At 39.1% G+C, this 15,208-nt stretch overlaps 1 long non-coding RNA gene across 2 annotated transcripts in view; it reads right to left on the minus strand.

Annotated features, from left to right (window-relative positions):
* LOC139763618 (uncharacterized) overlaps positions 1 to 13,793 on the minus strand; it is a 40,602-nt gene extending 26,809 nt beyond the window's left edge. The window contains exons 1-3 of one of the 2 annotated variants that reach the window (XR_011716197.1): positions 13,634 to 13,793; positions 2,391 to 2,638; positions 1,017 to 1,111 (exon numbers count right to left, since the gene is read on the minus strand). This is a non-coding gene — a long non-coding RNA (uncharacterized lncRNA). The remainder of the gene's footprint in view (positions 1 to 1,016; positions 1,112 to 2,390; positions 2,639 to 13,633) is intronic. The other variant, XR_011716198.1, reaches the window with a different exon arrangement.
* Positions 13,794 to 15,208: the final 1,415 nt, after the last annotated feature.

The following is a 15,208-nucleotide window of genomic DNA, read 5'->3' on the forward strand; positions in this document are numbered from 1 at the left end:
GAGGTTTCAACCAGCCATCATATGGGGGTAAACCTTACCAGACCCTTGCACCATTTCCTCACTGGGGGAGGGTCAATGAACTGCACATACTGTCTTTTGACAGCTGTGGCTATTAGGATTGTTTGACAGTGAGATGGAATAATTTGTTTTATAACTTTAGCCATACCTGAGAGCTAAAGGGATAAAAGTCACATCTAAAACACTTGAAAAGCTCAAATCAATTTCTCTTAAATTATTTTTCTTACACTTATTTCACCTGAAAAGACCAACGATTGGGGTTTTGGATATCCCAATGCCATGTAAGGTACTAAAATAACTTCAGAGTTTCAGAATTAAGGTAGTAGTACTTAATTTACAGCACCTAAAAGACGCTTTTGTTCGAAGTAAATATCTGAGACACTTTTACCAATAGCTGTGCAAGAAGCAATGGCAAAAAGCTCTGCTACAGAATCCACGGTAATACCCTTAAAAAGTTGCATATTCAATAAATCTTGGTGCCTTATTTTAAGGATCACCTGTACCTCACTTTAAATGGGGGCTGTATTCTACTAAAACCTCAAACAAAAAGAAATTGCATATAGAGAATCAATAAATATACAGAAAAAAATTAAGTTTTGGCACACTTTCTATTGCACTTACCTGCATAGTAGCAAAGTTTGACCACATAAAAAGGCCTAGTAGAAGTAGGTCCCTTACAGAATAGTAAAATCACATACAGTGATCCTACATTTGAGAACATATCTTATGAGGTTTTACAAAAGATAAATCACTGTTATCTCATATTCACAAAGCTTTAAGATAATGTACTATCAAAGCAAACTTAAATTCCCATAGCTCTGCAGATTTTACATTCCTGTTTATGACTGTCACAGCCATTCTTAATGCAACTAAAACCAACCTGTCACAGGCAGTCCACCATTACTCTTGTAACCTTTTACTAAGATTTGGGCAAAAATGAAAATGCAAGGCTAGAACATGAAAAATTCAAAGGAATATACCTTAAGTTTGTTACATACCAAAATGTGGTGGCATATCAGTATGCATCAGCTCATAATCAGTATGAGTATGTTGATGTGAGAGCAACCAACAGAAATGTAAGACCACTCAGTGTCTGAAAAAACAAAATTGTTTCATTACATAGTATGGTATTTTTATCACTGTACAATGAAATAATATCAACATAAGAGCAGAAATGAACATATCAATATTCATAATGTCCAAGTAGAAAATAAAAGGTAAAACATCTTTCAACCATCTCCAAGTTACCATTGAGTGGTATCTGTCCAACAAGAAGAGTTTGTTTGTCTTGGGCTGACACAATCAACAGTCCTTAAGAATACTCACTCCATCTAGTATTCACCTCTTCATTGCCTGTTACTACTTCCCCATCTGCTCCTATTTGTTATCTTATTCTCATACTATTCCCCTTCTTCCAAAACATTTTCTTATTTTCCCTAAAGTTTGCCTATGCTCTCTCACCCCAACTCTTATTTCTCCTCATTTTTAACATCTGCATTCTCCTCTTTTCTACAACTTTCATTTCTCCTCATTTCTAACCTTTATATTCTACTCTTTTCTACAACTCTCATTTCTCCTCATTTTTAACCTCTGCATTCTCCTCTTTTCTACAACTCTCATTTATCCTCATTTTTAACCTCTGCATTCTCCTCTTTTCTACATCTAAATATTTGCACTCCTTTCCTGCATGTAATACCCATACACTTCCTCTCTTTTCTTGCACTTACAACTTAACTCCTTATCCCACCACTCACTACACTTTCTTATAAGTCTACAGTCCACATGTCACACACTTTCTTTTCCATTCCTTGACCACTCCACTAGTTTTGTTTACTCTCACCTTTTGCAATGCTCCACCCAATTGCTTTCAGTGTCTCTTAACACAAGCCTTTTCCAAGATCATTCACTTTCATCATTCTCTTCCCATCCACTATTTCCTTTTCTCCTACAAACTCAACAAATTTTCTCCTTTGCCTCCAACAAGAAGTGATCAGCTGACCCTCTTACCAAGGAATTGAAGGAGCAAAGCAGGGTGTGATCCTCCTCTAAAGCTGAGGCTGGGGTGTCTGAATGTGCAGGGACTTAACCAAGATCAGGAGGGAGAGACTGGTAGCATGTTTGAGGAGATGAACCTGGATTCTGGCTCTGAGTGAAACTAAGCTCAAGTAGAAGGGGCACTAATGGTTTGGAGATATCCTTGACATAAAGTCTGAGATTAGCGTCAGGGTGACAGCAAATGTTGGGGTGGCACTTCTACAGAAAGAGGAGTTATAGGAAAGTATGAAAGAGTGTAAAGAAGTGAGCTCCAGATGAATGTGCGTGAATATGAAAGTGTATTATGAGACGTGGGTGACTGTTAAAGGCTTATTTACCTGGTAGTAAGCCCTCATAGGTATCCATCTTGTGATATCAGTTTTTCTTAGTGATATTTCTGGCATACACAAGCTAATGTAAGAGTTAAAAAAACTCCTTTTCAGACTTTCCTCGGAGATCACTTTTGATAGTCCTGATGTCCTCGAAGTTTGAGAAGCTACAGACCTTCCTCAGTTCCAGAAGACTTGACCTTGCTTTCACCATGAGGATCATATTGAAGTAAGATATCCCAGCATCCAAGTTATCACTGGGGGATTTCAGGAAAGCATACATCAGCAAACTCATTATGGTGCAAGGAAAGGATCTTGTCTTGTATGTGGGACTCTTCTGTGCATAACCATGAAGTTTTTTCTCTTTCTTTGTCCCATTATTTTTTCAAAAAAGAAAAAATGTAACCTCTCCACCAGCTAATTTTGGTGCCAGGTAACCACAAGAAGTCTCACACATTAGTAAAGAGAGGCCTTACTGGCTTTTAGTGAGTTTCTTATGTGTTTTTTCTTAACCTTGCACTCCATACTGTCTCACTTACCAAAGGATATGGAAACCCCTTTGGGTCAAACATTTTTGTTCCAAAGGTCATGTTAGTAGTGTTGTCTACTGTAAGAATCACTGTGAATGATATAGCCTGCATGCTTCTTAACCCCTAAAAGATGCTTGGTGTTTGAGATATGCAATGGATTTTGGCCCATATTTCAGCAAGCACACTTCTTGAACAATGAGTAAGCTGATGTCATGATATTTCTTACAATAGGAAATAAGAAATTGTGTCTTTCAATTGTGTGAAGTTAACTGCTTCTCAATGTTCATACAATATTAGGGACTGGATTCCCCTTAATAAAACACCAATTATTGCCCTTAAACTCTAAAAAAATCAGAGAAATAAATAAAACATATAGTCATAAACTAATGATTATTTACATATTTACAAAAATGTTAAAAAAAGTTGGGAGTAGAATTGTAACTGCCATATATCACAAATGCTTGGATTGTTTTGGGTTTAAAAATTCAACTTACAATTAGCAAATGATACATAACACTCCATTTTCATACATTGTTTTAATACAATTTTCGTTAGTAATTTCTTATCCAATGCCTGAATTAATATCCACCCACATACTCAGAAAAAATGGGAGAAATAGGTGAAATGGAGGGAAGTCATACCATCTTACGATCGTTAGCAATCATGTTTATTTCAAAACTCTCAAGACATAATCATAACATGATATGGTAAATTGTGCTTCCATACATTTCTTCGACCTTATTTTCTTCAGAAAACAGTTAAAAGGGAAATAAGGTGTGACAAAATCCTGACCTTGCCATAACTACTGTGCAATACAAATACCCATTAGGAGAGCATGTGGGAAGGATGTCAATATTTTGGCTCTTACTTGTAACCATAGCCCTCCGCTACCCAAAGATTAGATAAGAAAAAATTAGGCACAGTTAATGCAAAACTTTTTCCCACAAGTGATTTTGATAGAAATGGTTCAAATTGGTTCCTTACACACTACAGAATTGATAAGGAGGTTGGGTTTTCACCCATAGCACCTCCAACTCCCACAAGATAAAGTCCTCAAAAAATGAGTTGGGCACTGAATTTAAGAAAATTGTGGGGTAAAACCACCTAGTGTTGAGAGTAATATATTGATTTGGAACACTTTTGTCAAAACCTATCAACTCAAACAGGAGACACCTAAAACATCCTAAAGTATCTTGCAAATGTAACAAAGTGGACTTTAGCAAAAGACTATCCTGAAGATGGCTATAACACAGATCTACCCCATGCTTTGTTCTGATTCTATAAACCTTGTTCAGTTTGTAAATCTATTTACAAATTAGATAAAGTTGAAAAAAAAAGATAACTAGCTTGTGGAGTTTAGAGGCACACATCATCTCTAGCACTCAGACAAGCAAGCTATATTTCTATCTTCATGTTCTTTGGTATCTTAAAAATTATTGCTTAGCACCATATATATCCTCTCCTTCATAGCCCTCCTGATTAATGAAAGGTAAACAACCAAAGCCAAGTCTGGTAAATATGTTGGATAACTTCAAATGTCTACAACATAAAAGGACTAAATTACTGCATGGGGGAACTGAGGTACAAACTGAATACAGTTTCACAGCATCTCAACAAAATGCAAGGTGGATATTTCTGTCGGCCATTTTCTGGAGTCATTTGTAAACTGCTTCAAGAAAGCACAAAGCCCAAGCAAATGACTTTACCATGCCATAGGCATCACTCCTGTGGCCTGCACAAACTGGGTCAAATTTTAATATATTCATAGAAATTGGAATTCAATGTTTGCATCTAGTGTAGTGCATCTCCTCAATAAAATTGAAAATTACCTACTACTAGAACCCACACATCATCTCTACCATTAAAACAAGCAAGCTATATTCTTATCTTCATGTTCCTTGGAATTTTACATATTACTGCTTAACACCATATATATCCTCTCCATAGCCCTCCCAATTATTAATAAATATGGTGACAGTCCAAAGACCACATGCTGTTTCCTTATAGACAAACCAACCAATGATTCCACAATAAAGATGCATGTGTGTGTTTCCTAAGAAATCATTTTTCTATCTTTCATTATAATCTACATTATATTCTTACCCCACATTTTCCCCTCTCCTTCATAACCCTCCTCACTATCAGGTTAATTATCATTAATGATAAGAAAATTGGTGCAAATGAAAAGACACAGTCTTGATTTCTTAATCTCAGGGTTTTCCTAAACAACAAAATCCACTAAATTCCAAGAAAATTTCAGTATGATCAGTGGAATACACCTGTAAAACTGTAGCAGACCCCAATCAACTCCTGATATTGTCTATATTAGCAGTTTATTGCTCCTCTACATGTATTTTTATATCATTTCAATCTCAATCCCAATGATGTGTCACCATAATTCCCACTGAGTAATGGTAAGCACTACACAACTTATTCTAACCACTTGGATTTTGTTGCTTAGGGATACCAATATTCTTATACCAAAAACTTATTCCATAAGAGTATTATGAGGACCCTAAAGCTAGGGTAAAGTATCAGAAAGACCTGCAATTTCTAGGTTAATAATTTGTTTTACTTTTATGGAATCATTGCTTCCACTGTTACGAATGATTTAAGAGAACACAAGATTTTCATTTTCCCTTGTATAACTTCATTTTCATTGTCAAATAACTTTTTAGGGGTAGGGATGAACGAAAGGGGTAATGTGAGGGTTAGATAATAGAATTGTAAAATACCAATAAATAAAATGACAAAAGATATCTTACCCCTCTGAATGCTGCAGATGAGATGTGGTTTCTATTAACCATTTTGCAAGCTGTGTTGTTAAGGTCCTCAGACCTCCATACCCCCCTCATGGTCATGGCTGACCTACACAGCTGTAACCCTATGCTCCCATCTAATAATGCCTGCATAATGTTATCATTTTTTCCCATAACATAAATGGGGATAGGGGAGAAAGAATACTTCCCACGCATTCCTAATGTGCCGTAGAAGGCGACTAAAGGGGACAGGAGCGGGGGGCCAGAAACCCTCCCCTCCTTGTATTTTAACTTTCTAAAAGGAGAAACAGAAGGAGTCACACGGGAAGTGTTCATCCTCCTCGAAGGCTCAGATTGGGGTGTCTAAATGAGTGTGGATGTAACCAAGATGAGAAAAAAGGAGAGATAGGTAGTATGTTTGAGGAAAGGAACCTGGATGTTTTGGCTCTGAGTGAAACGAAGCTCAAGGGTAAAGGGGAAGAGTGGTTTGGGAATGTCTTGGGAGTAAAGTCAGGGGTTAGTGAGAGGACAAGAGCAAGGGAAGGAGTAGCACTACTCCTGAAACTGGAGTTGTGGGAGTATGTGATAGAGTGTAAGAAAGTAAATTCTAGATTGATATGGGTAAAACTGAAAGTGGATGGTGAGAGATGGGTGATTATGGTGCATATGCACCTGGGCATAAGAAAGATCATGAGAGGCAAGTGTTTTGGAAGCAGCTGAATGAGTGTGTTAGTGGTTTTGATGTACAAGACCGGGTTATAGTGATGGGTGATTTGAATGCAAAGGTGAGTAATGTGGCAGTTGAGGGAATAATTGGTATACATGGGGTGTTCAGTGATGTAAATGGAAATGGTGAAGAGCTTGTAGATTTATGTGCTGAAAAAGGACTGGTGATTGGGAATACCTGGTTTAAAAAGCAAGATATACATAAGTATACGTATGTAAGTAGGAGAGATGGCCAGAATGCATTATTGGATTACGTGTTAATTGATAGGCGGTGCGAAAGAGAGACTTTTGGATGTAAATGTGCTGAGAGGTGCAACTGGAGGGATGTCTGATCATTATCTTGTGGAGGTGAAAATGAAGATTTGTAGAGGTTTTCAGAAAAGAAGAGAGAATGTTGGGGTGAAGAGAGTGGTGAGAGTAAGTGTGCTTGGGAAGGAGACTTGTGTGAGGAAGTACCAGGAGAGACTGAGTACAGAATGGAAAAAGGTGAGAACAAAGGAGGTAAGGGGAGTGGGGGAGGAATGGGATGTATTTAGGGAAGCAGTGATGGCTTGCGCAAAAGATGCTTGTGGCATGAGAAGCGTGGGAGGTGGGTTGATTAGAAAGGGTAGTGAGTGGTGGGATGAAGAAGATTATTAGTGAAAGAGAAGAGAGAGGCATTTGGACGATTTTTGCAGGGAAAAAATGCAAATGAGTGGGAGATGTATAAAAGAAAGAGGCAGGAGGTCAAGAGAAAGGTGCAAGAGGTGAAAAAGAGGGCAAATGAGAGTTGGGGTGAGAGAGTATCATTAAATTTTAGGGAGAATAAAAAGATGTTTTGGAAGGAGGTAAATAAAGTGCATAAATCAAGGGAGCAAATGGGAAGGTCAGTGAAGGGGGCAAATGGGGAGGTGATAACAAGTAGTGGTTATGTGAGAAGGAGATGGAGTGAGTATTTTGAAGGTTTGTTGAATGTGTTTGATTATAGAGTGGCAGATATAGAGTGTTTTGGTCGAGGTGGTGTGCAAAGTGAGAGGGTTGGGAAAAATGATTTGGTAAACAGAGAAGAGGTAGTAAAAGCTTTGCGGAAGATGAAAGCCGGCAAGGCAGTGGGTTTGGATGGTATTGCAGTGGAATTTATTAAAAAAGGGGGTGACTGTATTGTTGACTGGTTGGTAAGGTTATTTAATGTATGTATGATTCATGATGAGGTGCCTGAAGATTGGCGGAATGCTTGCATAGTGCCATTGCACAAAGGCAAAGGGGATAAGAGTGAGTGCTCAAATTACAGAGGTATAAGTTTGTTGAGTATTCCTGGTAAATTATATGGGAGGGTATTGATCGAGAGGGTGAAGGCATGTACAGAGCATCAGATTGGGGAAGAGCAGTGTGGTTTCAGAAGTGGTAGATGATGTGTGGATCAGGTGTTTGCTTTGAAGAATGTATGTGAGAAATACTTAGAAAAGCAAATGGATTTGTATGTAGCATTTATGGATCTGGAGAAGGCATATGATAGAGTTGATAGAGATGCTCTATGGAAGGTATTAAGAATATATGGTGTGGGAGGCAAGTTGTTAGAAGCAGTGAAAAGTTTTTATCGAGGATGTAAGGCACGTGTACGTATAGGAAGAGAGGAAAGTGATTGGTTCTCAGTGAATGCAGGTTTGCGGCAGGGGTGTGTGATGTCTCCATGGTTGTTTAATTTGTTTATGGATGGGTTTGTTAGGGAGGTGATTGCAAGAGTTTTGGAAAGAGGGGCAAGTATGCAGTCTGTTGTTGATGAGAGAGCTTGGGAAGTGAGTCAGTTGTTGTTCGCTGATGATACAGCACTAGTGGCTGATTCATGTGAGAAACTGCAGAAGCTGGTGACTGAGTTTGGTAAAGTGAGTGAAAGAAGAAAGTTAAGAGTGAATGTAAATAAGAGCAAGGTTATTAGGTACTGTGGGGTTGAGGGTCAAGTCAATTGGGAGGTAAGTTTGAATGGAGAAAAACTGGAGGAAGTAAAGTGTTTCAGATATCTGGGAGTGGATCTAGCAGCAGATGGAACCATGGAAGCGGAAGTGAATCATAGGGTGGGGGAGGGGGCGAAAATTCTGGGAGCCTTGAAGAATGTTTGGAAGTCGAGAACATTATCTCGGAAAGCAAAAATGGGTATGTTTGAAGGAATAGTGGTTCCAACAATGTAGTATGGTTTTGAGGCGTGGGCTATGGATAGAGTTGTGTGCAGGAGGGTGGATGTGCTGGAAATGAGATGTTTGAGGACACTATGTGGTGTGAGGTGGTTTGATCGAGTAAGTAATGTAAGGGTAAGAGAGATGTGTGGATATAAAAAGAGTGTGGTTGAGAGAGCAGAAGAGGGTGTTTTGAAATGGTTTGGTCACATGGAGAGAATGAGAGGAAAGATTGACAAAGAGGATGTATGTGTCAGAGGTGGAGAGAACGAGGAGAAGTGGGAGACCAAAGTGGAAGTGGAAAGATGGAGTGAAAAAGATTTTGAGTGATCGGGGCCTGAACATGCAGGAGGGTGAAAGGTGTGCAAGGAATAGAGTGAATTGGAACGATGTGGTATACCAGGGTCGACGTGCTGTCAATGGATTGAACCAGAGCATGTGAAGCGTCTGGGGTAAACCATGGAAAGTTCTGTGGGGCCTGGATGTGGAAAGGGAGCTGTGGTTTCGGTGCATTATTACATGACAGCTAGAGACTGAGTGTGAATGAATGGGGCCCCTGTTGCCTTTTTCCTAGCGCTACCTCGCACACATGAGGGGGGAGGGGGTTTGGTATTCCATGTGTGGCAGGGTGGCGATGGGAATAAATAAAGGCAGACAGTATGAATTATGTACATGTGTTTATATATGTATATGTCTGTGTGTGTATATATATGTGTACATTGAGATGTATAGGTATGTATATTTGCGTGTGTGGACGTGTATGTATATACATGTGTATGTGGGTGGGTTGGGCAATTCTTTCATCTGTTTCCTTGCGCTACCTCGCTAACGCGGGAGACAGCGACAAAGCAAAATAAATAAAAAAAATAAATAAATAGGATTATATTGTGTGTCAATGGCATAGTGCCATTGTACAAGGCAAAGGGGATAAAAGTGAGTGTTCCTGGAAAATTATATGAGAGGGTATTTATTAAGATGGTGAAGGCATGTACAGAGCACCAAATTGGCGAAGAGCAGTGTGGTTTCAGAAGTGGTAGAGGATGTGTGGATCAGGTGTTCGCTTTGAAGAATGTATGTGAGAAATATCTAGAAAAGCAAATGGAATTGTATGTAGCATTTATGGATCTGGAGAAGGCATACGATAGAGCTGACAGAGATGCTCTGTGGAAGGCATTAAGAGTATATGGTGTGGGAGACAAGTTGTTAGAAGCAGTGAAAAGTTTTTATCGAGGATGTAAGACATGTGTATGAGTAGGAAGAGAGGAAAGTGATTGGTTCTCAGTAAATGGTGGTTAGGGGCAGGGGTGTGTGATGTCTCCATGGTTGTTTAATTTGTTTATGGATGGGGTTGATATGGAGGTGAATGCAAGAGTTTTGGAAAGAGGGGTAAGTATGCAGTCTGTTGTGGATGAGAGAGCTTGGGAGGTGAGTCAGTTGTTGTTCACTGATGATACAGCGCTGGTGGCTGATTCGGGTGAGAAACTGCAGAAGCTGGTGACTGAGTTTGGTAAAGTGTGTGAAAGAAGACAGCTGACAGTAAATGTGAATAAGAGCAAGGTTATTAGGTACAGTAGGGTTGAGGGACACGTCAATTGGGAGGTAAGTTTGAATGGAGAGAAACTGGAGGATGTGAAGTGTTTTAGATATCTGGGAGTGGATTTGGCAGCGAATGGAACCATGAAAGCGGAAGTGAATCATAGGTTGGGGGAGGGGGCGAAAGTTCTGGGAGCATTGAAAAATGAATGGAAGTCGAGAACGTTATCTTGGAAAGCAACAATGGGTATGTTTGAAGGAATAGTGGTTCCAACAATGTTATATGGTTGCGAGGCATGGGCTATAAATAGAGTTGTGCAGAGGAGTTTGGATGTGCTGGAAATGAGATGTTTGAGGACAATATGTGGTGTGAGGTGGTTTGATCGGGTAAGTAATGAAAGGGTAAGACAGATTTGTGGTAATAAAAAGAGTGTGGTTGAGAGAGAAGAAGACGGTGTTTTGAAAGGGCTTGGTCACATGGTGAGAATGAGTGAGGAAAGATTGACAAAAAGGATATATGTGTCAGAGGTGGAGGGAATGAGGAGAAGTGGGAGACCAAATTGGAGGTGGAAAGATGGAGTGAAAAAGATTCTGAGTGATCGGGGCCTGAATATGCAGGAGGCGTGCAAGGAATAGAGTGAATTGGAATGATGTGGTACACCAGGGTCGATGTGCTGTCAATGGATTGAACCAGGGCATGTGAAGCGTCTGGGGTAAACCATGGAAAGTTTTGTGGGGCCTGGATGTGGAAAGGGAGCTGTGTTTCGGTGCATTATACAAGACAGCTAGAGACTGAGCGTGAACAAATGTGGCCTTTGTTGTCTTTTTCTAGCGCTATCTCGGGCACATGCGGGGGGAGAGGGTTGTCATTTCATGTGTGGCGGGGTGGCAATGGGAATGAATAAGGGTAGACAGTATGAAACATGCGGGGGAGGGGGTTGTCATTTCATGTGTGGCGGGGTGGCAACGGGAATGAATAAGGGTAGACAGTATGAATTATGTACATGTGTATATATGTATATGTCTGTGTGTGTGTATATATATGTATACATTGAGATGTATGGGTATGTATATGTGAGTGTGTGGACGTGTATGTAGATACATGTGTATGTGGGTGGGTTGGGCCATTCTTTCATCTGTTTCCTTGCGCTACCTCGCTAACACGGGAGACAGCGACAAAGTATAATAATAAAAATAAATATTGTCCTCAATATATCTTGTAAAATAGTTTATCTACTTCCCTGAATGAATAATTATACCTTAATATGTTCCCACTACTAATTGAAAATCTTCCCAGCAGTATTGAAGAATTATATGTATTTATACATAATTGTAAAAGTTTATCTATTTACTGAAAAATAAACAAATAAAGTATCTCGTGTCCCCTACCTCACAAATCTCTTACCTAACTCCTACAGCAAATCAGAGAACATGGCCTCTCAGTCACTGCTGTGTCTGTCTTGACACATCTCAAATAATTTGCTCAAAGAAAGAAAAGTAATTCACATCAAAAGCTAGACACAGAACATTTCCTTTCCATCAGTGTTGACAATCTATCACTTCTGTTTTCATACATCTAACATAATTCACCAGAAAATAAGCAAAGAAAGTATTTTTTCACTTCACTTCAAAAGGAGAACACAATACATGGTTTATGTGTCACTGCTATCTATTTTTACACATCTGAAACAAATCATGTTTTAATAAAACTCAAACTAACCCCAGATATTTGTCAAACCTACTGAGGATGATTACAGCTAGAAGTTGATGAATGATGCTCAGGACAAAGAAGTGATGAAAGCTGTGTGTTTACCCCTTAGTGACTAACCATGCATCAGTAGCTGCCTTAGGGCTGCAAAATCTTTTGGTGAATATGAAATAAAACACTGTGTGCATAAAATGCAGCATGTGTCATTGGCCAGCAAACAGGGTTAAATTTCTACTGATGCTATCAGCATCATCAGCCAGCAAACAGGTGAGGTCTGTGCAGCATGCAATAATGTGAGAGGATTAATAGTTAAATTTCACTGTTAATGAAAAGATGTAGCAACTCCAATGCATGGTACCAATAACTGTTAGGTTTGAGAGGTAAACAGTGAGTTCAGGTGCCTATAGAAATATGATCTGAGCCTGTGTGGGACAGATCCCTTTAAGCAGGACATCTGAACTCAGGCAAAATATTTCCACGACCTGAATTCAGTTGTATGTAACTTTGTTTACCTTTAAAATATTACAATACATGAAACCATTTCATCAATAATATTGGAAATTAGCCATTCTAAGACCCTACAGGCAATTTATCTTGTTATACAGCTCCACTTTGCTTGCAAATTAATTTGAATATGTTATAAAGCCCTACTGAATCTGAACAAATGTTAGGCAGAGGTATGATCACAACCAACAGCAGGACATTCACAATTTACTCAGGATGCCCTAGGTGTCTCGTACTAACAAACAGATTTTGATGAAAGTGGTACCATTCAATTTCTTACTCTAAACAGCTGGATCAGAGTGCCCTTACCCCATAATTTCTATCAAAAATTAAATCCCTGTGAAGACTGTAAATTATGGGAGTAGGATGGGCAACTGGTTAAATCTCACACTACTAACTCTGCAGTATGTAAGGATTCCCATAGAGCCACTTATAGTAAAATCTGTTGACTAGAACATGTGTATCCTGTTTCTGATACACTACTAAAGCTGAAACAAGTGATCCTAAATTAATACTTAAACATGATCAATTACATCATACCCATAATAAATGTTCAACCCAATATAAATCGCTGACTGATCACCATATCCCTCAACTCCAAACACTATCCATTGTCACCAAAATTCAAGACGACTGTGCCAGAGTTGGTGATCTACACCTGTAATACTATCAAAAAGCAAAGTGATAAATGAAATTTATGTTTATAACCAAACTTTATTACTTTTCTGTACACTACTTTTACGAATTTGTTTCTTGATACCAAACCTGATGATGTGATACTACACTTCCTATTCTTTTAAAAGAATAAATTCTTTTTTTAGGCTGAGTGAAAAACAATTTCTCTCATAAAATATCAGAAAGAAAAACTACAGAACCAAGAACAATAAATCATAGAAGACTCATCTTACCCTTAAAGAAATGACAAATGTCTAGTGAAACTGAAAATCTAAGATAACAGTAAGTGCATACATAGTCTCATGTTGACATGACTCGCCAGGTGGCACTTGGTGCTCTTTATATCAGCACTACACTTACTACTGATTACTCTTATATAAATAACCAAATTCCACGCGTCTTCAGTACATCTGAAGATATACAAAGAAATTAATTATGACATTTGGTAGCATTATGTGGTATTCTTTGTTTACATCCACCAGCTTGATGATCCAACCTTACACCTTCAACTTTCTACATCATCTCTTAATTCTAACTGTTTGTTTCTCTCACATGATTTACCCAATGACTAAGTTACAAGCCACCCGACCTTTTCATTTATGTTTTATTAAATCAAATGCTAAACGATTTTCTCTTTCCAGTGAAGTACATTAGCTGTACATCATACCTGGCCTGCACTTATTATCTTGCTTTGTCTTGTTGTTGTCTGTGGTGAGATACTGGACTTTCTCAGCTCATAAGTCCCGCCTTAACATGACTTTATTATGCATGGAAAGTAAATAGATGGGATGACGTCCACGTCACCACAACAATTACCGTGATTGTTGTCAAGCCAGCGCACAGTATCATGAGTAAACAAACATATTCAGCGCATTAAGGAAGTACTATAAACACATATCCAGCGCATCCAGTGAGCAGCAAACATTCAGTTATCAAGGAGGAATACAAATATATCTAGAATATTTAAGCAGAAGAGGATGTGTTCAAATGGTTGGACATATGGAGAGAATGAAGGAGGAAAAATTTACAAAGAGGATATATGTGTCAGAGGTGTAGGGAGCAAGGAGAAGCGGGAGACCAAATTGGAGGTGGAAGGATGGAGTGAGAAGAACTTTGAGCGATCGGGGACTGAAGATGCAGGAGGGTGAGAGGCGTGCAAGGAATGGTGGGAATTGGAACGATGTGGTATACCGGGGTCGACATACCTTCGTTGCACTGAACCAGGGCATGTGAAACGTCTGAGGTAAACCATGGAAAGGTCTGTGGGGCCTGAGTGTGGATAGGGAGCTGTGGTTTCGGTGCATTACACATGACAGCAAGAGGCTGAGTATGAACGAAAGTGGGCTATTTTCTCTGTCTTCCTGGCGCTACCTCACTGAAGCAGGAAGTAGCGATGCTGTTTCCTGTGGGGCGGAGTAGCGCCAAGAAAGGATGAACGTAAGCATGAATATATATATATATATATATATATATATATATATATATATATATATATATTAATATATATATATATATATATATATATATAGGGGATATATAGGGGATAGGGGAGAAAGAATACTTCCCACGTATTCCCTGCGTGTCGTAGAAGGCGACTAAAAGGGAAGGGACCGGGGGGCTGGAAATCCTCCCCTCTCATTTTTTTTGTTTTGATTTTCCAAGGGAGGGAGCAGAGGGGGGGGCCGGGTGGGGTGTTCCCTCGGGGGCCCAGTCCTCTGTTCTTAACGCTACCTCGCTATCGCGGGAAATGGCGAATAGTATGAAAAAAAAAAAAATATATATATATATATATATATATATATATTATATATATATATATATATATATATATATATTATATAATATATATATATATATATATATATGTGTTTAAAGAGGGAAAATGGGGGGATGTCTGATCATTATCTTGTGGAGGCAAAGGGTTTGGAAGATCTGGGGGGTTTTCAAAAGAGAGGGGAATTTTGGGGGTTTAAAAGGGGTGGTGGGGATTTAAGTGAGCTTGAAAAGGAAAACCTTTTGTGAGGAAAGAAACCAGGAGAATGAGTACAGAAGGGAAAAAAGGGTTTGAGAAAAAAAAGGAAGAAAGGGGGGGGAAAGTGGGGGAGGAAGGGGGTGTATTTAGGGAATCAGTGATGGATTGCCCCAAAAAAAAAGGGCCTTGTGGCATGAAAAAGAGGGGGAAAGGGGGGTTTAAATTAAAAAGGGTAGGGGAGTGGGGGGATGAAAAAGTAAGGGAGTATTA

The sequence above is a fragment of the Panulirus ornatus genome, chromosome 47, assembly GCF_036320965.1.
Source record: "Panulirus ornatus isolate Po-2019 chromosome 47, ASM3632096v1, whole genome shotgun sequence".
In the NCBI taxonomy this organism is placed as follows: Eukaryota; Metazoa; Arthropoda; class Malacostraca; order Decapoda; family Palinuridae; genus Panulirus; species Panulirus ornatus.